Source organism: Somniosus microcephalus, chromosome 26 (assembly GCF_052327205.1).
Source record: "Somniosus microcephalus isolate GS21.2 chromosome 26, FLI_Smic_1.0, whole genome shotgun sequence".
NCBI lineage: Eukaryota > Metazoa > Chordata > Chondrichthyes > Squaliformes > Somniosidae > Somniosus > Somniosus microcephalus.
In genome coordinates, this window is record NC_141012.1 from 7,737,654 (window position 1) to 7,762,721 (window position 25,068).

At 47.1% G+C, this 25,068-nt stretch overlaps 1 protein-coding gene across 3 annotated transcripts in view; it reads right to left on the minus strand.

Moving 5' to 3' along the window:
* Window positions 1–22,864, minus strand: part of LOC147100251 (FXYD domain-containing ion transport regulator 6-like) — a 47,993-nt gene extending 25,129 nt beyond the window's left edge. The window contains exons 1-2 of one of the 3 annotated variants that reach the window (XM_085967754.1): window positions 22,630–22,864; window positions 8,861–8,908 (exon numbers count right to left, since the gene is read on the minus strand). The gene's annotated coding sequence lies outside the window, so the exon portion shown is untranslated. Of the gene's footprint in view, window positions 1–8,789; window positions 8,909–22,629 lie in introns of all 3 variants that reach the window. The other 2 variants (XM_085967753.1, XM_085967751.1) reach the window with 2 other exon arrangements.
* Between the last annotated feature and the right edge of the window lie 2,204 nt (window positions 22,865–25,068).

The following is a 25,068-nucleotide window of genomic DNA, read 5'->3' on the forward strand; positions in this document are numbered from 1 at the left end:
CTTCTTCCAAATAGTGCCGGGAGATCTTTTACGTCCACCTGAGAGGGCAGACGGGGCCTTGACTTAATGTCTCATCTGAAAGACGGCTCCTCCAGCAGTGCAGCATTCCCTCAGCACCACACTGGGAGTGCAAGCCTAGATTTTTGTGCTCAAGTCTCTGGCGTGGGACTTGAACCCACAACCTCGGAGGCGAGTGTGCTGCCCACTGAGCCACGGCTGACACTGAATAATTCTCCCAGCCCTCAACACTGAATGACATACTCCCTAATCTCAGTGCGGAGTAATAAAGTTTGACAGCACCTTAACAAGAATTATTTCCAGATCTGTTATATCCCATCTTTCACATCAGATGCTAAAAGGAAATTCTCCTCACTCAGACAGCGGAGCATAGCATCAAACAGCTCGGATTTAAGTATTGTCAGACGTCACATGGCAAACTATCTGGGAGCCAGGATTAAAATTTAATCCGCTGTCCCAACCGGGTTGAAATTCAGCTCAAACTGATGAAAGCCTGCTCCTCACTGCTGGCTATAGAGTGGAAATTAGTTTATTCCGTTTGAACACAGCTGGGGAGGTGGGATGAGTGGAGAAGGGAGCTGGAGCAGGAAAGGCCATTTGACAAATGAGCCGTCCTTTTCTGATAGATCTCCACCCAACCTTCTCGCCATATCTCCCAAACATAGGAACAGGAGGAGGCCATTCAGCCCCTTGAGCCTGTTCCGCCATTCAATGAAATCATGGCTGATCTGTATCTCAACTCCATCGACCTGCCTTGGCTCCATATCCCTTTATGTCCTTGGCTAGCAAAAGTCGATCTCAGATTTAAAATTATTAATTGAGCTAGCATCTACTGGAGAGAGTTCCACACTTCTACCACCCTTTATGTGAAGAAATGTTTCCCATCTTCTCTCCTGAATGGCGTGACTCTGATTTTAAGGTTATGTCCACTTGTCCTAGACTCCCCCAACAGTGGAAAAAGTTTCTCTATCTACCCAGCAATTCCTTTCAAAATCCTAAAAACCTCAATCATATCATCCCTTAACCTTCTATATTCCAAGGAATACAAGGCTAGTTTATGTAATCTCTCCTCATAATCTAACCCTTGGAGCCCTGGTCACAATCTGGTGAATCTGTGCTGCCCTCCTTCCAAGGCCAATACCTCCTTTCTAAGGTGCGCTGCCCAGAACGGTACACGGTGCTCCAGATGTGGTCTAACCAGCTGTAGCAAAACTTCCTCCCCTTTATATTCTAGCACTCTCGTTATAAAGGCGAACATTCCATTCGCCTTTTTGATTATTTTTTGTAGCGTTCTCTCTCCAGAATCACGTGTACAGTGTAAGTGCCTCTTGAACCTATTGACATTGCCACTTCAATGTTCTTCCCTTGTGTTTTATTCCACAACTCAATTATCCCTCGCGCGACAAAACCCAATTGGTTGTGTTCTGGCAGCCCTGGCTACACGTGACTCCAGACCATGCTGTGTGGTTGACTCTTAAAAGCCCGCTGAAGCCATCAGTTGTACTAACAGGATGATCCACTACCATCTTCTCAGGGCAACCAGGGAAGAGACAATAAATGTTGTCTTGTGCCAGCCACATCCCAAGAACAAGTTAATTTAAAAAAAACCCTCTCCAGATTTTTACGTATAAATTTATATTCTGTCCACACGTTGTGTGTGGATTTTGAAAGAGCTGACAGAGGAATGGATTATTTCTGCCTTTAGGAGAATTCTGTGGCATTGGTCTAAGTGATATCCAACAGATTTAACTTTGAATAATTATCACGGATTTCAAAGCACCAACAGCTTAACTTTCAGATACTAAGTAAAGCACTGGTCAGCAGAATTTGGTATTTCCTGCCGTTGCATTGCTGATTTCCACACGGTGTCAATCACCTACAGCTCCCGGCCGCAAATCTTAATTGTTGCTCCTTGTGGGGAAGAGAGAAAACCTCCACCGGTGAGGAGGAACTGGGCAATGGAGTTAAAATACAGTCTTTGCATCTCTGGATCCAGAACCTGAATCCAGCCCCAAAAGTCTCCTCTGTACCAGTGGTGAGGGTTCTAAACGGAGAGAGTTTGAGACAGCCTCAAACCAGTTCACATATATTATATAGATATATTGGAGGTGTTCAAAACCTCCCAAACACGCAACCTCTACCACCTAGAAGGACAAGGGCAGCAGGCGCATGGGAACACCACCGGCTCCAGGTTCCCCTCCAAGTCACACACCATCCTGACTTAGAAATATATCGCCGTTCCTTCATCGTCGCTGGGTCAAAATCCTGGAACTCCCTCCCTAACAGCACTGTGGGAGCACCTTCACCACACGGACTGCAGCGGTTCAAGAAGGCGGCTCACCACCACCTTAAGGGCAATTAGGGATGGGCAATAAATGCCAGTCTTGCCAGCGACGCCCACATCACAGGAATGAATAAAAAAGTGTTTTGATAGAGTAAGTTGGAAGAAACTGTTTCCAGTGGCAGGAGGGTCAGTAACCAGAGGACAAAGATTTAAGATAATTGACAAAAGAACCAGAAAGAAAGACTTGCATTTATACAGCACCTTTCATGACCACCGGACGTCTCAAAGCGCTTTACAGCCAATGAAGTACTTTTGAAGTGTAGTCACTATTGTAATGTGGGAAACGCGGCAGCCAGTTTGTGCACAGCAAGCTCCCACAAACAGCAATGTGACAATGACCAGACAATCTGTTTTAGTGATGTTGATTGAGGGATAAATATTGGCCCCAGGACACCGGGGAGAATGCCCCTGCTCTTCTTAGAAATAGTGCCATGGGATCTTTTACGTCCACCTGAGAGAGCAGAGGGGGAGAAGGAGGAGAAATGTTTTTACACAGTGAGTTGTTGTGATCTGGAACGCGCTGCCTGAAATGGCGTTGGAAGCAGATTCAATAGTTGGCTGTCCTGAGGTCGTGAAAGGTGCTATATAAATGCAAGTTCTTTTTTTTCTTTTTAACAAAATCACCTCATTTTGTTACGGCATCTCATCATAAAAGATCTCGGAGCACTTCACACAATTAATTTGTTTTTTTTGAAGTTCAGTGACTTGGTGTGTAGGCAAACATAACCTCACTGTCATCTGGCACCAGACCAGCCTCTTGTTTTGCACCTAAATGGTCTGTTGGAGTTAGAACCAAGGTTGTTCTCCTTGGAGCAGAGAAAGGCTAAGAGGAGATTTGATGGAGGTGTTTAGAATCATGAAGGGTTTAGATAGAGTGAATAAAGAGAAACTGTTTCCAGTGGCTGAAGGGTTGATAACCAGAGGGCACAGATTGAAGGTGATTGGCAAAAGAACCAGAGGCGACATGAGGAAAAACCTTTTTATGCAACGAGTGGTTAGGATTTGGAATGCGCTGCCTGATAGGGTGGTGGAGACAGATTCAATAGTCGCCTTCAAAAGGGAATTGGATAAATACTTGAAGGAGAAAAAATTGCAGGGATCTGGGGAAAGAGTGGGGGAGTGGGACTGACTGGATTGCTCTTCGAAAGAGCCGGCGCAGACTCGATGGGCCGAATGGCCTCCTCCTGTGCTGTCCTATTCTATGATTCTATCTTTCAGAAAGGGAATTGGATATATACTTGAAAAGGATTTTTTTTTGTTGCTTAAATCTATGTCGAAGGCTCTGGTCTCAGAGCTGGCCCCGCTCCACTCCGCTGCCGTAACTTCGCTGGAGGTGCAGTAGAGATCCCCCGTTTACAACGCACTTCCGGCAAAGTTACGGTGCCATAGCGGAAGCAGCTTCAAGGTATTCCTTGGCCTCCATAGCAATGCAGGTTGTTGGTAAAGAGTCAACGCTCAGTAATAAACACACTATCCTGCGGATTCACCCTTCACTTTCCATTCAATTCGGTAGGAGCGGGAGGAGGCCATTCAGCCCCTCAAGCCTGTTCCGCCATTTAATTAGTTTGTGGCTGATCTGTACCTCCACCCCATTTTCCCACCTTTGCGCCATATCCCCGATGCCCTTACCCAACAAATGTCGGTCTCAAGCCTTGAAAATTCCAATTGACCCCTAGCATCTAAAACCTTTGGGGGGGGGGGCGGGGGGGCGGTCGAGAGTTCCAGGTTTCCACTACTCTTTCTGTGAAGTGCTTCCCGATTTCATCCCTGAACAGCCTGGCTCTAATTTTAAGGTTCTGCCCCCTTGTCTTGGACTTCCCCCACCAGAGGAATTAGTTTCTCTCGATCTACCTGATCAAATCCTTCTATATCATTGTAAACATCGGAATTAGATCATCCCTCAACCATCTAAACTCAAGGCAATAAAAGCTGAGTCTATGCAACTCGTCCTCACAATTTAACCCTTTTAGTCCTAATATCATTTCAGTAAATACCCCCTCCAAGGCCAATATATTGTCCTTGAGGTGCCGTGCCAGCTGAATGCAGTATTCCAGATGGGGATGCTGGGGACATACTGGCTTCTGTTTTCAGAGAGTTTCCTGCATCTGGTAGTCTCTCCAGTTGCTGAGAATTGCATTTATGGATCATTTTATTTATTCATTCACAGGATGTGGGCGTCGCTGGCAAGGCCAGCATTTATTGCCCATCCCTAATTGCCCTCGAGAAGGTGTGGTGAGCCGCCTTCTTGAACCGCTGCAGTCCGTGTGGTGAAGGTGCTCCCACAGTGCTGTTAGGGAGGGAGTCCCAGGATTTTGACCCAGCGACGATGAAGGAACATCCGATATACTTCTAAGTCGGGATGGTGTGTGACTTGGAGGGGAACTTGGAGGTGGTGTTGTTCCCAAGTGCCTGCTGCCCTTGTCCTTCTAGGTGGAAGAGGTCGTGGGTTTGGGAGGTGCTGCCGAAGAAGCCTTGGCGAGTTGCTGCAGTGCATCTTGTAGATGGTACACACTGCAGCCACGGTGCGCCAGTGGTGGAGGGAGTGAATGTTTAAGGTGGTGGATGGGGTGCCAATCAAGCAGGCTGCTTTGTCCTGGATGGTGTCGACCTTCTTGAGTGTTGTTAGAGCTGCACTCATCCAGGCAAGTGGAGAGTATTCCATCACACTCCTGACTTCTTTGTATTTTGCTGTCCAGTTTCTTGTATTGTGGTCCTCAAAGCACCCAAACCTCACACTGGTGCTCAGGGAATGCAGATCAGAAACACAAGCAAGCCGTCTTTTGCAGGAGATGTTAAACCGAGGCCCGGTCTGTCCTCTCAGTTGGGTGTCAAATGTCATGGCACTATTTTGAAGAAGAGCAGGGGAATTCTCCCCAGTGTCCTGGCCAATAGTTACCCCTCAACCAACACTACTAAATCAGATGATGATCTGGTCATTATCTCATAGCCGTTTGTGGGATCTTGCTGTGTGCAAATTGGCTGTAAAGCACTTTGGGAGGTCGTGAAGGGCGCTATATAAATGCAAGCCTTTCTTTCTACAGCCGTGGGATTTTGAACAAGTTGGGATTCATTGACATTTTTCTCCGTTCCTTGTTGTCCAACCAAAATTCTCGGACATTTTATTAAGAGGCAGGGTCACCTCAACTAAGGTAAATGGAATGGCCCAATTAAAATAGAATTGTTTAATGGCACTAGAAAAATAGGAATTGCGAAATGAAAAGATGGTCTATCAAATTCGCTTTCTACCATCCCGGGAGTCACATGTTACAACAATATAATGGAGTTGATGACCAATCACTGCAATCAATCTCGATCAATGGGGGAGAAATTGGGTGAGTAGCGCCACCTGTTAGCGCCTAAAGAGGCAGTCAGTGGCTGTAGCGCCACTGGCTGCGTCTGCGGCGATATTCAGTAGGGGCACTAATGGTGGCATTAGGCATTTGCGCTGCGCCGCCATCGATGACGTCATCGGTGTGCGCAGTGCCCCATTCATGTCCCGTTCACGATATTTGGTAGCAAATGCCGCAGTTGCGCCGCTCGCTACCCGCGCCCGGTTCACGGGGCCTTACTGTGCCGGCAGCGGCGCAAGTTAAGGTGGAGGTGCGGGGCGGCCGCTTTTTCGGCGGCCGCCTGCCAGCACCTCCGTCCCCGGCCTCCTAACCCCCCCCCCCGCGGCATTGCCAGCTGTTTCCCGAGAGCCCGGCACTTCTCCTTGGTGCCGGGCTCATTTGCCAGCACTCGCAATCGGGGCTCGCGCTGTTGCAGGCACCTCCCCCTTAACAGTGGGAGGAAGGCCTGCAGTACCGCAGCGTGCCGTGCCGCAGCATGTGGCGCCGTGGCACGTTGCGCTGCGATAATCAATTTCAGCGCCCTAAGAGGGACGCGGAGCGCCTCGAGCCTCGCCCCGTGTCCCTTGAGGGGCACTGAAACTGAATTTCTGGCGATCGGTATCACTCCGATCGCTGCGCTAAATCCTGCGCTCCGCCGACTTTTGTGCCACTTTGGCGCCCCAACCCAATAATGAGTCTACAACAGACCCAGACATGAGGCGAGGAAAACCCCCAGTGGTGGAGAGCTTTGGGAAACAGGGATCCGAAGGCCACCGTTCCCCCCCCGAGCACGCTGCACTCACCACACGTCATGTCTCAAATTACTCGTATACTGGATCCCAAAATATTATTATCCCCAAAGCCTTTCCACCATCTACAAGGCACAAGTAAGGAGTGTGATGGAATACTCTCCACTTTCCTGGATGAGTGCAGCTCCAACAACACTCAAGAAGCTCAACACCATCCAGGACAAAGCAGCCCGCTTGATTGGCACCCCATCCAGCACCTTAAACATTCACTCCCTCCACCACCGGCGTACCGTGGCTGCAGTGTGTACCATCTACAAGATGCACTGCAGCAACTCGCCAAGGCTTCTTCAGCAGCACCTTCCAAACCCGCGACCTCTTCCACCTAGAAGGACAAGGGTAGCAGGCGCATGGGAACACCACCACCTCCAAGTTCCCCTCCAAGTCACACACCATTTTGACTTAGAAGTATATCGCCAATCCTTCATCGTCGCTGGGTCAATATCTTGGAACTCCCTCCCTAACAGCACTGTGGGAGTACCTTCACTACACGGACTGCAGTGGTTCAAGAAGGTGGCTCACCACCACCTTCTCAAGGGCAATTAGGGATGGGCAATAAATGCCAGCGATGCCCACATCCCACAAACGAATTTTTAAAAAATTTGCATTTGAATGAACCAACACTAACTGCTTCCACCGTCTCCCCAGGGAGCCTGTTCCATAGATTGGCCACTCGCTCACTGAAATATTGTTTTCGCAGCTTAGTTGTGAACTTACCCTCCCTTCAAGCGCAGGACTTGTTCTACTGTTCTGGACAAGGTGCAACAGCTTGTCATGGACTATATTATCGTGTCCCTATAGAATCCTAAAAAACAGCAATCATATCAATTCTTTTCCAGTGAGAACATGGCCAATTTACATAATCGTTCCTCAAAATCCAATCCCTCCATCCCCTCAGTCATTCTGGTTGGGTCTATCATTTTATTTTTGACTCTCTTTTCCTGTAGCCTCCATTTGGAAACTGTCCATAGGAGGAGGGGACTGGAACCAGCTGGATGTTTGGGAGAATCGAAAGTACAGACCCAGACCCACCCCCACCCAGTGTTTGGTAGAATGGTAGGATTCCCGCGAGTCGTCCTGAAGCAAGCTATTGATTAGCTCTGCTTAATGGGCAGTCGGTTAGAGTGTGTCCAACAATCCCCGACAGCTGGCTGATCGATGACGCTGTCTAATTTCCAGACGATCCCATTACAGATTCCTTCTTGGTCTGCACTAAAGCTCTTGAAGTAAATAAAACCCACACACGAATAGAATGGAAATGGTGCCCCACACCCAGACACTGGCTGTTGCACACGCACGCAAGGTCTGATGCCCCTTTCATCTTGTGCATGAACAAGTGCAGATTCAAAATAGCAACACAAGCTGCCTGGCTGACTCAGAGGAGAAAAAGACCAAACTGTGAGGGAGTGACGAAGGGTCCAGCCCAAAATATTCACCTGGCCGCTCTCACATTCAGGAACTGTCTGACCAGTTGTGCATTTTCAGGTTGTGTGTGGGACAGAGGACAGCAAGAAATGAATGCACTAATTATCTTGAGTTTCTCCGCTCCTGGGTGATTGCGCACACTAGGCCATTGACAAATCTCCATGATCGTGATCTTTGAACAAAAGGTAGAAGCTGAATGCTTTAAATCGGATTATTATTACATTGCACAGATCTTTCGGTTTTTGTGCTCAAGTCTCTGGAGTGGGACTTTGAACCCACAGCCGTCTGACTTAGAGGCGAGAGTGCCCCCCAGAGAGCCACTGGCTGACACCTAAAGAGCCAATGCTTTTAGGAGCAGAAGGGAGATTATTGAGAAGATTCTACAACAACTTGTATTTATATAGCGCCTTTAACGTAGTAAAACGTCCCAAGGCATTTCACAGGAGCGATTATCAAATAAAATTTGACACCGAGCCACATAAGGAGATATTCGGGCAGATGACCAAAAGCTTGTTCAAAGCGGTAAGCTTTAAGGAGCGTGTTAAAGGAGGAGAGAGAGGTGGAGAGGTTTGGGGAGGGAATTCCAGAACTTAGGGCCTCGGCAGCTGAAGGCACGGCCGCCAATGGCGGAGCGATTAAAATCAGGGATGCGCAAGAGGCCAGAATTGGAGGAGCGCTGAGATCTGGGGGTGGGGGGGTGGTTTGTAGGGCTGGAGGAGGTTACAGGGATATAAAATGTTACATTGAGTCTGCATGGTTTAATAGGAGACGCTGACTGTCCAGACAATTTGCGACATTACTGAACCATGCATTAAGTAGTTTTATTGCCCTTCATAAATATTAGAATCAAAACGAAAAAAGAATTACTGTTTGAATGGCTGAATCATTTCATCCTAGTGCCTCTGGTGTGAGTGCGGTTTCAGTGTCATTGCAGTCACCTTGCTTTGTATCTGTCTGACTGCAGACTCTGGCTGCTTGACTCTGGTCTAATGAGCAGGGTTGGGAAGAGGAAGAAAGATACGGTGTTAAAAAGCCTCAGACATTTCCATTAGCTCACAGAAACATGCTTTCACTATTGCTGATAGCCAGCTAGTGATGCATCTATTTACCACCATGCTCGTCCAATTGCTTTCAGAGCCATGCTTCTTTGGGACTCAGCTCTGAAATGGAATTGGAGTTTAGCTGTTACAAACTAATGTAATGGAGCACTTTCTAAAACTAGTCCAACTGGTACATATGCTGGATACTGAGCAACAGTATCGAGTCTCGAGTATCTCTCATTTCAGCTGGGGCAGAGGTAGGGCCGACCAACTTGCATCCTCCATAAACTCCAGCGCATCAAAAACTCTGCTGTCCTTATCTTAACTCGCACCCGGTCCCGTTCACACATCACCCCCTGTGCTCGCTTTCCTACATTGGCTCCCGGTCCAGCAATGCCTCGATTTAAAAATTCTCATCCTTGTTTTCCAATCCCTCCACGGCCTCTCCCCCTCCCCAAATTTCATGTCTCCCCCGAAGATTTACTTTTGGTTTATTAAAGAAACCCTGGTTGGACTGAGTTTAAAATCCAGGGCTCAACAAGATGGCTGCGGTCAGCCTCATGGCCAAAGCCTGTAAGTTTCAGTTTGGACTGACAAGCTTGTATTCTGATGACTGTGAGAAGGAACTTTCATAACATAAGAACATAAGAAATAGGAGCAGGAGTAGGCCAATCGGCCCCTCGAGCCTGCTCCGCCATTCAACAAGATCATGGCTGATCTGATCCTAACCGCCAATCTACTATCACAGAACCATCTCCTGAAACTAACAGAATTAGACACACGAAATAGGAGCAGGATCAGGCTACACGGCCCCTGGGCCCGCTCCGCTACCCACAGGGCCATGACCAATCCGAACCTAGACTCATGTCCAAATTCCTGCCCGCTCCCCGTAACCCTTAATTCCCTTTACTTCTAGGAAACTGTCTATTTCTGTTTTAAATTTATGTAATGATGTAGCTTCTACAGCTTTTTGGGGCAGCATATTCCATGGGCCTACCACCCTCTGAGTGAAGTAGTTCCTCCTCATCTCAGTTTTGAAAGAGCAGCCCCTTATTCTAAGACTATGCCCCCTAGTTCTAGTTTCACCCATCATCGGGAACATCCTCCCCGCATCCACCCGAGCCAACCCCTTCACAATCTTATATGTTTCAATAAGATCGCCTCTCATTCTTCTGAACTCCAATGAGTAGAGTCCCAATCTACTCAACCTCTCCTCATATGTCCATCCACTCATCCCCGGGATTAACCGAGTGAACCTTCTTTGTACTGACTCGAGAGCAAGTATGTCCTTTCTTAAGTATGGACACCAAAACTGTACGCAGTATTCCAGGTGTGGTCTCACCAATACCTTGTACAACTGAAGCAATACCTCCCTATTTTTATATTCTATCCCCCTAGCAATGAAAGCCAACATTCCATTGGCCTTCTTAATCACTTGCTGCACCTGCATACTAACCTTTTGAGTTTCGTGCACCAGGACCCCCACATCCCTTTGTACTTCAGTACTTTCCAGTTTCTTGCCATTAAGATAATAACTTGCTCTACGATTTTTCCTGCCAAAGTGCATAACCTCACACTTTCCAGTATTGTATTCCATCTGCCAAATCTCTGCCCACTTACTTAGCCTGTCTATGTCCCCTTGCAGGTTTTTTATGTCCTCCTCACTCACTACTTTCCCTCCCATCTTAGTATCATCTGCAAACTTTGATATGTTACACTCGGTCCCCTCCTCCAAATCGTTAATATAGATTGTAAAGAGTTGGGGACCCAGCACTGACCCCTGCGGAACACCACTAGTTACTGATTGCCAGTCTGAGAATGAACCATTTATCCCAACTCTCTGCCTTCTGTTAGATAGCCAATCCTCTATCCATGCCAGAATATTACCCCCAATCCCGTGATTTTTTATCTTATGCAATAATCTTTTGTGTGGCACCTTGTCAAATGCCTTTTGGAAGTCTAAATACACTACGTCCACTGGTTCCCCTTTATCCACCCTATATGTTACTTCCTCAAAGAACTCCAGCAAATTTGTCAAACATGACTTCCCCTTCATAAAACCATGCTGACTTTGTCCTATTAAATTATGATTATCCAAATGTCCTGTTACTGTCTCCTTAATAATGGACTCCAAAATTTTACCTACCACAGATGTTAGGCTAACCGGTCTATAGTTTCCAGCCTTCTGTCTACTGCCCTTTTTAAATAAGGGTGTTACATTAGCAGTTTTCCAGTCTGCCGGGACCTTTGCTGAGTCCAGGGAGTTTTGGAAAATTATTACCAATGCACCACAATCCCTACCGCCACTTCCCTCAAGACCCTAGGATGTAAGCCATCAGGTCCAGGTGATTTATCCGCCTTGAGTCCCATTATTTTACCGAGTACCACTTCCTTAGTGATTTTGATCGTGTTTAGCTCCTCCCCCACTATAGCCCCCTGTTTGTCCAGTGTTGGGATATTCTTAGTGTCCTCTACTGTAAAGACTGATACAAAATATTCATTCAGTGTTTTTGCCATCTCCATATTTCCCACCATTAATTTCCCGGTCTCATCCTCTAAGGGACCAACATTTACTTTAGCCACCCTTTTTCTTTTTATATAACTATAAAAACTCTTCCAGAAACTTGAATGCAGACAGACCTTCTGCATTTATGCATGAGAAGCAAACCCAGTGGCATTCGGGCCTCTGATTAAAAGCCATCAAGGTTGTTTGCACAAACAATCAACAGCAGTCAGGGCCTATTGAATATGTAGTGGGACAAGCTCAGCAGCATTCAGGCCTTTGTTTAGAGAATGTCAACATTGTTTACAAACGATCAACGGGGCATTCAGACTGGAATGGCCCCATCACGAAACCAGTTGGACAAAGGGGAACACTGATGAGACCAGTAAAACCGGTTACCGGCCATCCAGGTCGATGGGCCTAGATTGGTACCTTTTGTATAAGTTTCAATACGTCCAGATTAGACAAAAGAAATGAGCTGATCTGGCAGGAGATAAGGGCTACCGGGAAGGGTATAACTAGTCCCTCGGGAAGCCGTATCTCTTTCTCTCTCTCTCTCCTGCCTCGCCTCCGGTGCCCTGCCTTACCATCAACCCAGCAAAAAGGACCGTCGACGAAGAGCCCATCCAGGGAAGTAGAATACCCGCAGTTACGTTTAAATTACTGGGGTATCTCTGCTTTGGGGCGGTGAAAACCTAAGACATCGGCAGGCAACAGGGCACAGAGCAGGCGTTTCAACATCCTAGACTGGTGAGCATCAATTTTCTGGCCCATCACAAGATAACCTAGATAGGTGTAAAGGGTGGGAGTTAAGGGGAATTGCTAAAGTGTAATTTTAGTCATTTTCCCTCGATGTGTCCGTTTCTCCTCCCCCATTAAGTGTAATTTTGCTGCATCCATAGTGATTTTCTCTGTATAGTAATTGTTCTCTACTTTAATAAACATTGGTTTTCTTTGCACCAAACCACTGGTCTCGTTTGTCTATATCGCTACTCGTAAATAAGTCCGGTGCTCAGAACCAAAAAGGGGAAGTGATTCGAACCGCATGGGGCTGGAGAGCTCAGACACATGACTGACTGACCAGACACAAACCCCAAACCAAAACCCCCTACACTATTCAATCTGTATCCTTTCAATAGCTGCAATATCCTTTCTTGTCCTATGGTGACCAGAGCTGTGCATACTATTCCAAGTGCATTCGCACCAATGATTTATAAAGTGGCAGGATTACGGCACTCTGTCAGCTCACTATTGACATTTTAATACATCCAATCACCTGATTTGCTTTACTCACGGCTGCCGAGCATTGTTGCAATAGCTTCAATTTATTGCCAATCTGTATGGCTCCGTTACATGCTACCTTTACCATATAAGGAACTGCAGAAACTTATATATATTTTACATTTATTCTTTTTCATAGAACAGTATCCTCCAGTGGGATAAGGGTACCCAGTCATTTGAAAAACAAATTAAAAAAACCATTGAACAATGCAGCTCCTTTGAGATTAGGTATTTTCTTAATCTCAGCGAAGGTTCACGAGGTTGATTCCTGGGATGAAGGGGTTGTCTTATGAGGAAAAGTTGAGCCTATACTCATTGGAGTTTAGAAGAATGAGGGGGGATCTTATTGAAACACAAGATTCTGAGGGGGCTTGACAGGATATATGCAGAGAGGATGTTTCCCCTCGTGGGGGAATCTAGAACTAGGGGGCATAGTTTCAGGATAAGGGATCACCCATTTAAGACGGAGATGAGGAGGAATTTCTTCTCCCAGAGAATCTTTGGAATTCTCTACCCCAGAGAGCTGTGGAGGCAGAGTCAGTGAATATATTTAAGGCGGAGATAGACAGACATTTGAACAATAAGGGAGTCAAGGGCAATAAGGCAGGAAAGTGGAGTTGATGCCAAGATCAGATCAGCCATGATCTTATTGAATGGCAGAGCAGGCTCGAGGGGCTGAATGGCCTACTCCTGCTCCTATTTCTAAAATAAATTATGAATTAACCCTTAAACTTACCAACTAAAAGTACTCCGTATAGCTTGCTAGTGCTTTAAAGGTGAAGGTATGTTAACTGTGCTGCACTGCACTGAAACCCAAAGACACAGACACTTTCCTGCGATCCTCTGCACTTTTGAGTTCCCTATCTCAGTCATGTTGCTGGGGGGTAGCAGAGAGCAGGAAGGGGAGGGACAGGAAGGGCCACCTTGGCTCATCCAGCAGTATAGCAGTGGGCGTGCCTGCTTATCCTCCCAGCTGGGGATTGCGAGTTCCACATGGAGACAGAGGCACAGAGACGAGGTGAAATTTGCCAGTGATCAGTTCATCTACACCCTCACCAGCAACTTACAGAAAATGATTTTCCTGTGATATCTGGAGACGGGTCAGTATTGAGTTTGGAAATGCTCTCACTTAACTGGTAACAGAAACCCTGAGAGTCCAGAACTTGATCCTGGTAAAAATAGAATAATATGCAGCACATGTGATATTTTAAAATAAAATGTGAAGGGAAAGGATGGATCATTTTCCATTCAACATCAGAATCTAATTTCATAGATGACTGGGATGACAAAGAAAGAATGGCTCACATGTAGGTTTGGACTCTATTGACCAGAACCAATTTATCTAGATTTAGAACGAGGGTCAAATTTTTCTTGCTCCTCAGCTGAATGGGTTCAGCCAGGCTCACACACGATTCTGCAAACACTTACCCTAGTTGACAATTCCACTCAGAGGCCACAAGGATTGGCCAATAAGGGAAATGGAAATGCCAATGGGGTTGAGCCTCCCACCATTCCGGCCCTACCTTCTCCCCATTACAGCATCCAGCTGTGTCAGAGTCAAGTGTCCTAACGTCAACCACCCTGCCTGGCAACCCATTCCAGCTGTTGATCACCATCTGTGTAAAGCAATACTTCCTGGCATCTGTCTTACCCTTCACAATCCATATCTCTAACCCTCCTCTGCTGGCGTATCCAACTTTCAGCTTAATGAATATTGTCAGACAGAATCAAAAGGTCTTTATATCTAACCCGTGCTGTACCTGCCCTGGGAGTGTTTGATGGGACAGTGTAGAGGGAGCTTTACTCCCTCCTTTCCGACCAGAGCGGACCTGCGTGGGAACACTGAGCATCGGCGGCAGTTTGAAATCGGCGGCAGTGAGTGAGGAGCGGCCCAACCAGAGCGGACCTGCGTGGGAACACTGAGCATCGGCGGCAGTTTGAAATTGGCGGCAGTGAGTGAGGAGCGGCCCGACCAGAGCGGACCTGCGTGGGAACACTGAGCATCGGCGGCAGTTTGAAATCGGCGGCAGTGAGTGAGGAGCGGCCCGACCAGAGCGGACCTGCGTGGGAACACTGAGCATCGGCGGCAGTGAGTGAGGAGCAGCCCGACCAGAGCGGACCTGCGTGGGAACACTGAGCATCGGCGGCAGTGAGTGAGGAGCAGCCCGACCAATTCAGCAGCAGGGGAGAGAGGTAAAAAGTAATCCAAGTGTGACATCACCAGGAAGCAGGTAAGTGATTGGTTGGTGAGTATTTCTTTCTCCTTTACATTACAAGCTTAAATTCTGCAGTTTATATTTTCTTGGGTCTCTGTGGTGTAGTGGGGACAGTTGGTAAATAAGCGCCTTAGAGTATATCTTTAACTGGTGGTATTGAATTAATTTAAATTAATTAAAGGGGTAAGTCATGCCAGGAGAGCCCAGCCCCACGTTATGCTCCTCTTGCTCTATGTGGGAATTCAGGGACGCTGCCAGTGTCCCTGACGACCACGTGTGCCAGAAATGCATCCAGCTGCAGCTACTAACGGGCCGTATGGAGGTGCTGGAGCTGCAGATGGATGGGTTGTGGAGCATTCACGATGCTGAGAGGGTCGTGGATTACACGTTTGATGAGTTGGTCACACCGCAGGGTAGGGCTGCACAAGCAGAAGGGAAATGGGTGACCACCAGGCAGAGCAATAGAAGCAGGCAGGTAGTGCAGGGGACCCCTGTGGCCATCCCCCTTTCAAACAGGTATACCAGTTTGGATACTGTTGAGGGGGAAGACTCACCAGGGGAGGGTGGCAGCAGCCAACTTCCTGGCACCAGGGGTGCTTCTGCTGCTCAGGAAGGGAGGAAAAAGAGTGGGAGAACAATAGTGGTAGGGGATTCTATCGTAAGGGGAACAGATAGGCGTTTCTGTGGCCGTAGACGTAACTCCAGGATGGTTTGTTGCCTCCCTGGTGCCAGGGTCAAGGATGTCACTGAACGGCTGCAGGGCATTCTGAAGGGCGAGGGTGAACAGGCAGAGGTCGTGGTTCACATTGGGACCAACAACATAGGTAGGAAGAGGGATGAGGTCCTGCAGCAAGAATTTAGGGAGCTAGGTAGCAGATTAAAGAGTAGGACCTCAAAGGTTGTAATCTCTGGATTACTGCCGGTGCCACGTGCTAGTGAGTATAGGAATAGGAGGATAGAACAGATGAATGCGTGGCTAATGAGTTGGTGCAGGAGGGAGGGCTTTAGTTTCCTGGATCACTGGGCCTGCTTCTGGGGAAGGTGGGACTTGTACAAGTCGGACGGGTTGCACCTGAACCAGAGCGGGACAAATATCCTTGCGGAGAGGTTTGCTAGCACTGTTCGGGGGAGTTTAAACTAAAATGGCAGGGGTTGGGAACCTGAGCAGGGAGACAGAGGAAAGGAAAACAGGGATAAAAGCAAAAGATAGGAAGGAGAAAAACAAAAGTGGCAGTCAGAGAAATCAACGGTTTAAATCAAACGTGGCCACAGTAAATAATAATTCTAATAGGTCTAAGAGCGTTAAAAAAACAAGCCTGAAGGCTTTGTGTCTTAATGCGAGGAGCATTTGTAATAAGGTGGATGAATTGGCTGCGCAAATAGAGGTAAACGAATATGATTTGATTGGGATTACGGAAACATGGCTCAAGGATGGCCAAGACTGGGAACTCAACATCCAGGGGTATTCGATATTCAGGAAAGATAGGCAAAAAGGAAAGGGAGGTGGGGTAGCATTACTGGTTAAAGAAGGGATTAATACAATTGCAATGAAGGATATTAGCTCTGATGATGTGGAATCTGTATGGGTAGAATTGAGAAATACTAAGGGTAAAAAAACATTAGTGGGTATATAGACCTCCAAACAGTAAGGCGGAGGTTGGGGATGGCATTAAAAGGGAAATTAAAGAAGCGTGCAATAAGGGCACAGCAGTCATCATGGGTGACATTAATCTACATATAGATTGGGCCAACCAAACTACTAACAATACTGTAGAGGAGGAATTCCTGGAGTGTTTATGGGATGGTTTCCTGGACCAATATGTCGAGGAACCAACCAGAGATCAGGCCATCTTAGACTGGGTATTATGTAATGAGAAAGGATTAATTAGCAATCTTGTTGTATGAGGCCCCTTGGGTCGGAGTGATCATAATATGATCGAATTCTTCATTAAGATGGAGAATGAAGCAGTTGACTCAGAGACAAGGGTCCTCAATTTAAATAAAGGAAACTACGATGGTCTGAGGAGCGAGTTGGGTAGGATTGAGTGAGGAATGGCGCTCAAAGGGTTGACGGTGGATAGGCAATGGCAAACATTCAAAGACCGAATGGATGAGCTACAGAATTTGTTCATCCCAGTTTGGCATAAAAATAAAACAAAAAAGGTGACTCAACCGTGGCTAACAAGGGAAATTAGGGATAGCATAAGATCCAAGGAGAGGACATATAAATTGGCTAGAAAAAGCAATAATCCTGAGGATTGGGAGCAGTTTAGGAGTCAACAAAGGAGGACAAAGGGATTAATTAAGAAAGGGAAAATAGAATATGAGAGTAAGCTTGCAGGGAACATAAAAACTGACTGTAAAAGCTTTTATAGATATGTGAAGAGAAAAAGATTGGTGAAGTCAAGCATAGGTCCCTTACAGTCAGAATCAGGGGAATTTATAATGGGAAACAAGGAAATGGCAGACCAACTAAATACATACTTTGGTTCTGTCTTCACAAAGGAGGACACAAATAACCTCCCAGAGATGCCGGGGGACATGGGGTCTAATGAGAGGGAGGAACTGAAAGAAATCAGTATTTGTAGGGAAATGGTGTTAGGAAAATTGATGGGACTGAAGGCCGATAAATCCCCAGGGCCTGATGGTCTACATCCCAGGGTACTTAAGGAAGTGGCCCTAGAGATAGTAGATGCATTGCTGGTCATCTTCCAGAACTCGATAGACTCTGGAACAGTACCCATGGATTGGAGGGTAGCTAATGTTACCCCACTATTCAAAAAAGGTGGTAGAGAAAAAGCGGGGAATTATACCAGTAAGCCTGACATCGGTAGTGGGGAAAATGCTAGAGTCTATTATAAAAGATGTAATAGCAGAGCACTTGGAAAGCAGTGACAGGATCGGACAAAGTCAACATGGATTTACAAAAGGTAAATCATGCTTGACTAATCTACTGGAATTTTTTGAGGATGTAACTGGTAAAATAGATAAGGGAGAACCAGTGGATGTTGTGTATTTGGACTTTCAGAAGGCTTTCGATAAGGTCCCGCATAAGAGATTAGCATGCAAAATTAAGGCACATGGGATTGGGGGCAAGGTATTGGCTTGGATAGAGAACTGGTTGGTGGACAGAAAGCAAAGAGTTGGAATAAACGGGTCGTTTTCCGAGTGGCAGGCAGTGACTAGTGGGGTACCGCAAGGATCGGTCCTAGGACCCCAGCTGTTCGCAATATATATTAATGATCTGGACGAGGGAATTGGATGTAGTATCTCCAAATTTGCAGACGACACAAAGCTGGGTGGGAGGGTAAGCTGCGAGGAGGATGTCGTGAAACTCCAGTACGATTTGGACAGGTTGGGTGATTGGGTAGAAACATGGCAAATGCACTATAATGTGGATAAATGTGAGGTTATCCACTTTGGTGGCAAAAACAGGAAGGCAGATTATTATTTGAATGGCAATAGATTGGGAGAAGGGGAAGTGCAAAGAGACCTGGGTGTTCTTGTGCACCAGTCGCTGAAGGTAAGCATGCAGGTGCAGCAGGCGGTTAAGAAGGCAAATGGTATGTTGGCCTTCGTAGCAAGAGGGTTCGAGTACAAGAACAAGGATGTCTTGCTGCAGTTGTACAGGGCCTTGGTGAGACCGCACCTTGAGTATTGTGTGCAGTTTTGGTCACCTTACCTGAGGAAGGACGTTCTTACCATGGAGGGAGTGCAGCGAAGATTCACCAGGCTGATACCTGGGATGGCAGGAATGACGTACGAGGAGAGATTGTGTCGATTGGGCTTATACTCACTGGAGTTTAGAAGATTGAGAGGGGATCTCATCGAAACCTATAAAATTCTGTCAGGTCTGGACAGACTAGATGCAGAAAGGATGTTTCTGATGGCCGGGGAGTCCAGAACCAGGGGTCATAGTCTAAGGATAAGGGGTAAGCCATTTAGGACTGAAATGAGGAGGAATTTCTTCACCCAGAGAGTGGTGAACCTGTGGAATTCTCTGCCACAGAGGGTGGTGGAGGCCAGTTCATTAAATATATTCAAGAAAGAGTTGGATATATTTCTTGAGGCTAAAGGGATCAAGGGATATGGGGAGAAGGCAGGGACAGGGTACTGAATTTGGATGATCAGCCATGATCTCATTGAATGGCAGAGCAGGCTCGAAGGGCCGAATGGCCTACTCCTGCTCCTATGTTTCTATGTATCTAACCCGTGCTGTACCTGCCCTGGGAGTGTTTGACGGGACAGTGTAGAGGGAGCTTTACTCTGTATCTAACCTTGTGCTGTGCCTGCCCTGGGAGTGTTTGATGGGACAGTGTAGAGGGAGCTTTACTCTGTATGTAACCCGTGCTGTACCTGCCCTGGGAGTGTTTGATTAGACAGTTTAGAGGGAGCTTTATTTTTTTAAAGTCACTCCTGGGATGTGGGTGTCGCTGGCAAGAGCAGCATTTATTGACAATCCCTAATTGCTCGAGGTGGTGGTGAGCCGCCTTCTTGAATCGCTGCAGTCTGCGTTGGGAAGGTTCTCCCATAGTGCTGTTTGGGAGCAAGTTCCAGGATTTTGATGCAGAGACTATGAAGGAACTGTGATATATTTCCAAGTCAGGATGGTGTGCGACTTGGAGGGGAACTTGGAGGTGGTGGTGTTCCCATGCGCCTGCTGCTCTTGTTCTTCGAGGTGGTAGAGGTCACTGGTTTGGGAGGTGCTGCCGAAGAAGCCTTGGCGAGTTGCTGCAGTGAATCTTGTAGATGGTACACACTGCAGCCACGGTACACCAGTGGCGGAGGGAGTGAGTGTTTAAGGTGGTGGGTGGTGTGCCAATCAAGCAGACTGGTTTATCCTGCTGGTGTCAAGCTTCTTGAGTGTTGTTGAAGCTGCAGTCATCCTGGCATCTGTATCTAACCCGTGCTGTACCTGCCTGGGAGTGTTTGATGGGACAGTGTAGAGGGAGCTTTACTCTGTATCTAACCCGTGCTGTACCTGCCCTGGGAGGGTTTGATGGGACAGTGTAGAGGGAGCTTTACTCTGTATCTAACCCGTGCTGTACCTGCCCTGGGAGTGTTTGATGGGACAGTGTAGAGGGAGCTTTACTCTGTATCTAACCCGTGCTGTACCTGCCCTGGGAGGGTTTGATGGGACAGTGTAGAGGGAGCTTTACTCTGTATCTAACCCGTGCTGTACCTGCCCTGGGAGTGTTTGATGGGACAGTGTAGAGGGAGCTTTACTCTGTATCTAACCCGTGCTGTACCTGCCCTGGGAGTGTTTGATGGGACAGTGTAGAGGGAGCTTTACTCTGTATCTAACCCGTGCTGTACCTGCCCTGGGAGTGTTTGATAGGACAGTGTAGAGGGAGCTTTACTCTGTATCTAACCCCTGCTGTACCTGCCCTGGGAGTGTTTGATGGGACAGTGTAGAGGGAGCTTTACTCTGTATCTAACCCGTGCTGTACCTGCCCTGGGAGTGTTTGATAGGACAGTGTGGAGGGAGCTTTACTCTGTATCTAAGCCGTGCTGTACCTGCCCTGGGAGTGTTTGATGGGACAGTGTAGAGGGAGCTTTACTCTGTATCTAACCCGTGCTGTACCTGCCCTGGGAGGGTTTGATGGGACAGTGTAGAGGGAGCTTTACTCTGTATCTAACCCGTGCTGTACCTGCCCTGGGAGTGTTTGATGGGACAGTGTAGAGGGAGCTTTACTCTGTATCTAACCCGTGCTGTACCTGCCCTGGGAGTGTTTGATGGGACAGTGTAGAGGGAGCTTTACTCTGTATCTAACCCGTGCTGTACCTGCCCTGGGAGTGTTTGATAGGACAGTGTAGAGGGAGCTTTACTCTGTATCTAACCCCTGCTGTACCTGCCCTGGGAGTGTTTGATGGGACAGTGTAGAGGGAGCTTTACTCTGTATCTAACCCGTGCTGTACCTGCCCTGGGAGTGTTTGATAGGACAGTGTGGAGGGAGCTTTACTCTGTATCTAAGCCGTGCTGTGCCTGCCCTGGGAGTGTTTGATAGGACAGTGTAGAGGGAGCTGTATGCTTATCTATTTGACTTAATAAATGGGATGGGATTGGGGGTAGCGAGGATGATGTCACACTGCTGCGGTAGGGAGCGCTCTTTTGGGGGGTCGTGGCAAAGGCACCTTTTGGGTGGTTTGGTGGAGCTTTTATTCTGCATTTAGCCCCCAAGCAGTGACTGGTGTGGGGGAGCAGGCATAAGGGGCTGTCGGCGATTTTTCTCGCAAAGCCCAGACCAACAAGATCCATTCAACATTTGGACCGCGTGTTAAACCCCTATAGAAAAAACACCCCAGCCTTTTGGATTAAAATTATAAATCGAGTAATAAATTGCACCCATACAGGTAAGCACTGATAACATTCACTCATTTCTAGAATTAACGTTGACCTGTCGAAATCCTTGCTTGCAGTGATGTACAGCACTGGGCTGTCTCCGATCTGCACGGATGGACATTGAATCCTGAAAATGACCAGTGCTGACCCAGAATAAAACTTGACCCAAGGGGGTGCTTAGTGACACTGGGAGCCCAAGGTGAGAATATATTCCATTTCCCACACTGACATCACTCAGCTTGATAAGCAGAAATACTTCAAAGAACACACATCGTTATGGGAGATGGGGGTGGGGGGATGAAGGCAAAGTGACATTTTTAGTGCTGAGCTGTCACGTTCCTCACGAGGGAAAACAAAATCCCACTCCATCCTTTTAATATTCTTCACATCATAAACCCCATCTCCACCAGCCCCATGCAGTGCCCAAGGAACAAGGGCTGGGAGGGAACCGGAATAAAAAAAAAAGGTATTTCTCAAAAAAAGGAACAGGTTGTCACGGTGAGAGATTGGGGGGAAAATCATGCGAGCCCCAGTTAAACAGGAAATCGATGCAATTATAATACATTCCAGACAAGAGGGAGTAACGACGACGTGAGTTAAATCAACCCTGGTGCTGTCGCTTTCTAACTAAATGGCAATTGCAGTTTCTTAAACATCGAACACACAGTCACGTACACCGGGAGACATTGCCAGACCCAATGTCCCCATCCTCAAACAAAACAAAATAGGGGATAACAAACTAATACAGATTCCAAACCCAGTCGATGCTTTTTATTCATTTTTTTTGGTGTTGTAAATATTCCATTGTGAACAAGCCGCTGTTTACACCGCGTGTGTGCAGGCAACACCCTTGAAGAAAGAGGCAGAGAAAAGGGAGAGCAGATCCGACCTGGGATTGAAATAAAACCCCGCTGGAAATTCGCAAAAGACAAACAAAGGGCAGGGGGAAATGACCAAGTTGGTGGCAAAATCTCATCGCCGAGATTCCCGAAACATTGACAATCCGACACTCTACACACAAGCTCCCAACAATACTCCCCACCCACCCATCCGTTAAACCTAAATTGGAACTATTTGGGCATTAATAAATAAAACGACCGCAAAACACACAGCCTCTCTCTCCTCTAACATGGGAACCAGCCCAGCAGCGAGAGAGAGAGAGAGAGAGAGAACCGTCTCATTCAGAATGCAATGTGCAAACTTCACTGTTGCTCAGACCCTTTCTGATATAAACACATTTGTCAGTTACATAAAATTAATAAACGCAAGATGAATTTCTTCTCCTTTCCCCACCTCCCCTTTTTATTTGGAAAACATCTCTTACCTGGTTGTACACTCCTCTGTGTAAATATGGAAAGAGGGGGAGACACCTTTGGATGGAAGCCAGGCACTCGGGGCTGTCTGTGTGTGGAGAGGGAGGTGACCGAGGTCCTCTACTCTACCAGCCTCGCTGTTTTGCGGGGATTCGCTCGGTGTCTCGCCGGCAGAGTCACCATTCCAGACAGACTGTGACTGAGAGCGACCCCCGCAGCTGTTGCTCATTCGAGATGGAGCAGGAAGCTCCCACAAGGTGGGCAATCGCAATGATGGACTGATGATTGACACTCACATTTCTCCCCCCACCCCTAACTATTCCAGGGACAAAGTCTGTCTTTGCAACCTTACATTTTCCTTATTTTTTGCATTATTTCCTTTCTGTCTTCTCTTTTCCATAGAAGATTAAGGGTGATCTAATCGAGGTGTTTAAGATGATTAAAGGATTTGATCGGGTAGAGAGAGAGAAACTATTTCCTCTGGTGGGGGGAGATCACAGCAAGGGGGCAGAACCTTAAAATTAGAGCCAGGCCGTTCAGGGGTGATGTCAGGAAACATTTCTTCACACAAAGGGTGCTGGAAATCTGGAACTCTCACCCCCCAAAAAGCTGTTGAGGCTAGGGGGGTCAATTGAAAATTTCACAACTGAGATTGATCGATTTTTGTTGGGCGAGGTTACAGAACCAAGGTGGGTAGATGGAGTTAAGATACAGATCAGCCACAATCTAATTGAATGGTGGAACAGGCTCGAGGGGCTGAATGGCCTCCTCCTGTTCCTATATAGATACTCCCCTCTCCGCCAAATTGTGTGGTGGGGAGAGGTGCAAGAAATAATAAATTGTTGTATTTCAGGCTTTACATAAAATTTCATTTTTGTTGGGTAAGTTATCGAGGGATATGGAACAAAGACGGGTGGATGGAGTTGAGGTACAGATCAGCGATGATCTAAGTGAATGGTGGAACAGGCTCGAGGGGCTGAATGGCCTCCTCCTGTTCCTATGAAACACTCACTCAGTCTAACATCAATCAATGACCATCAGCAGTAATAGTTTCAGTAATGGTGACCAGAAACTACAGGACTGTCATAAAAACCCACTTGGTTCACCAATGTCCTTCAGGGAAGGAAATCTGCTGTCCTGACCCGGTCTGGCCTATATATGACTCCAGACCCACAGCAATGTGGTTGACTCTTTACTGCCCTCTGAAATGGCCTCGCAAGATTCTTATTCAAGAAGGCGGCTCACCACCACTACCTCAAGGGCAATTAGGGATGGGCAATAAATGCTGGCCTTACCAGCAATGCCCACATCCCATGAATGGATAAAAAAAGATATATATTGGCAGTCTGGTTAGGTGGGACACACACAAGCCGATTACTGCCCAGTAGCCAATGTGCAATTTATCAGTTTTGGTGTGTTTTAATTCACACCCTGCGGTAAGTTAAACATAGAAACATAGAAGATAGGAGCAGGAGTAGGCCATTCGGCCCTTCGAGCCTGCTCCACCATTCAATGCGATCATGGCTGATCATCCAAATTCAGTACCCTGTCCCTACCTTCTCCCCATATCCCTTGATCCCTTTAGCCTTAAGAAATATATCCAACTCTTTCTTGAATATATTTAATGAACTGGCCTCCACCACCCTCTGTGGCAAAGAATTCCACAGGTTCACCACTCTCTGGGTGAAGAAATTCCTCCTCATTTCAGTCCTAAATGGCTTACCCCTTATCCTTAGACTGTGACCCCTGGTTCTGGACTCCCCGCCATCGGGAACATCCTTCCTGCATCTAGTCTGTCCAGGCCTGACAGAATTTTATAGGTTTCGATGAGATCCCCTCTCAATCTTCTAAAGAGTGAAACACAAGTGATCGTTCAAATTAAGCAGCTTCCGAGCAGCAGTGAACAATTCAACCCTTGGTCAAGAGTCCGTTTTCTCCACCAAAGGCATTTAAGAAAATCATTCTTGGATGTAGACATCACTGGCAAGACATAGAAACATAGAGATAGGAACAGGAGTAGGCCATTCGGCCCTTCGAGCCTGCTCCGCCATTCAATGAGATCATGGCTGATCTTCGTCTGAGATCATAGCTGATCTTACCAGTTCAGTGCCCCGTCCCCGCCAAGGACAATTATTGCCCATCCCTGGTCTTGAGAAGGTGGTGCTGGACCTTCATCTTGAACCGCGATTTGATACAACTGAGTGACTCGCTCGGCCACTTTAGAGGACGGTTAAGAGTCAACCACATTGGTGTGGGACTGGAGTCACATATAGGCCCCGACCGGGTAAGGTTTCCTTCCCCAAAAAGGACATTTGTGAACCCATTGGGTTTTTATGACAATCCGACAGTTTCATGGTCACTTTTACCGAGACCAGCTTTTTATTCATACTTTATGTAAAGCTGAAATCAAATTGATTTGCGCTCACGTTCTCTGGATTACTTGTCCAGTA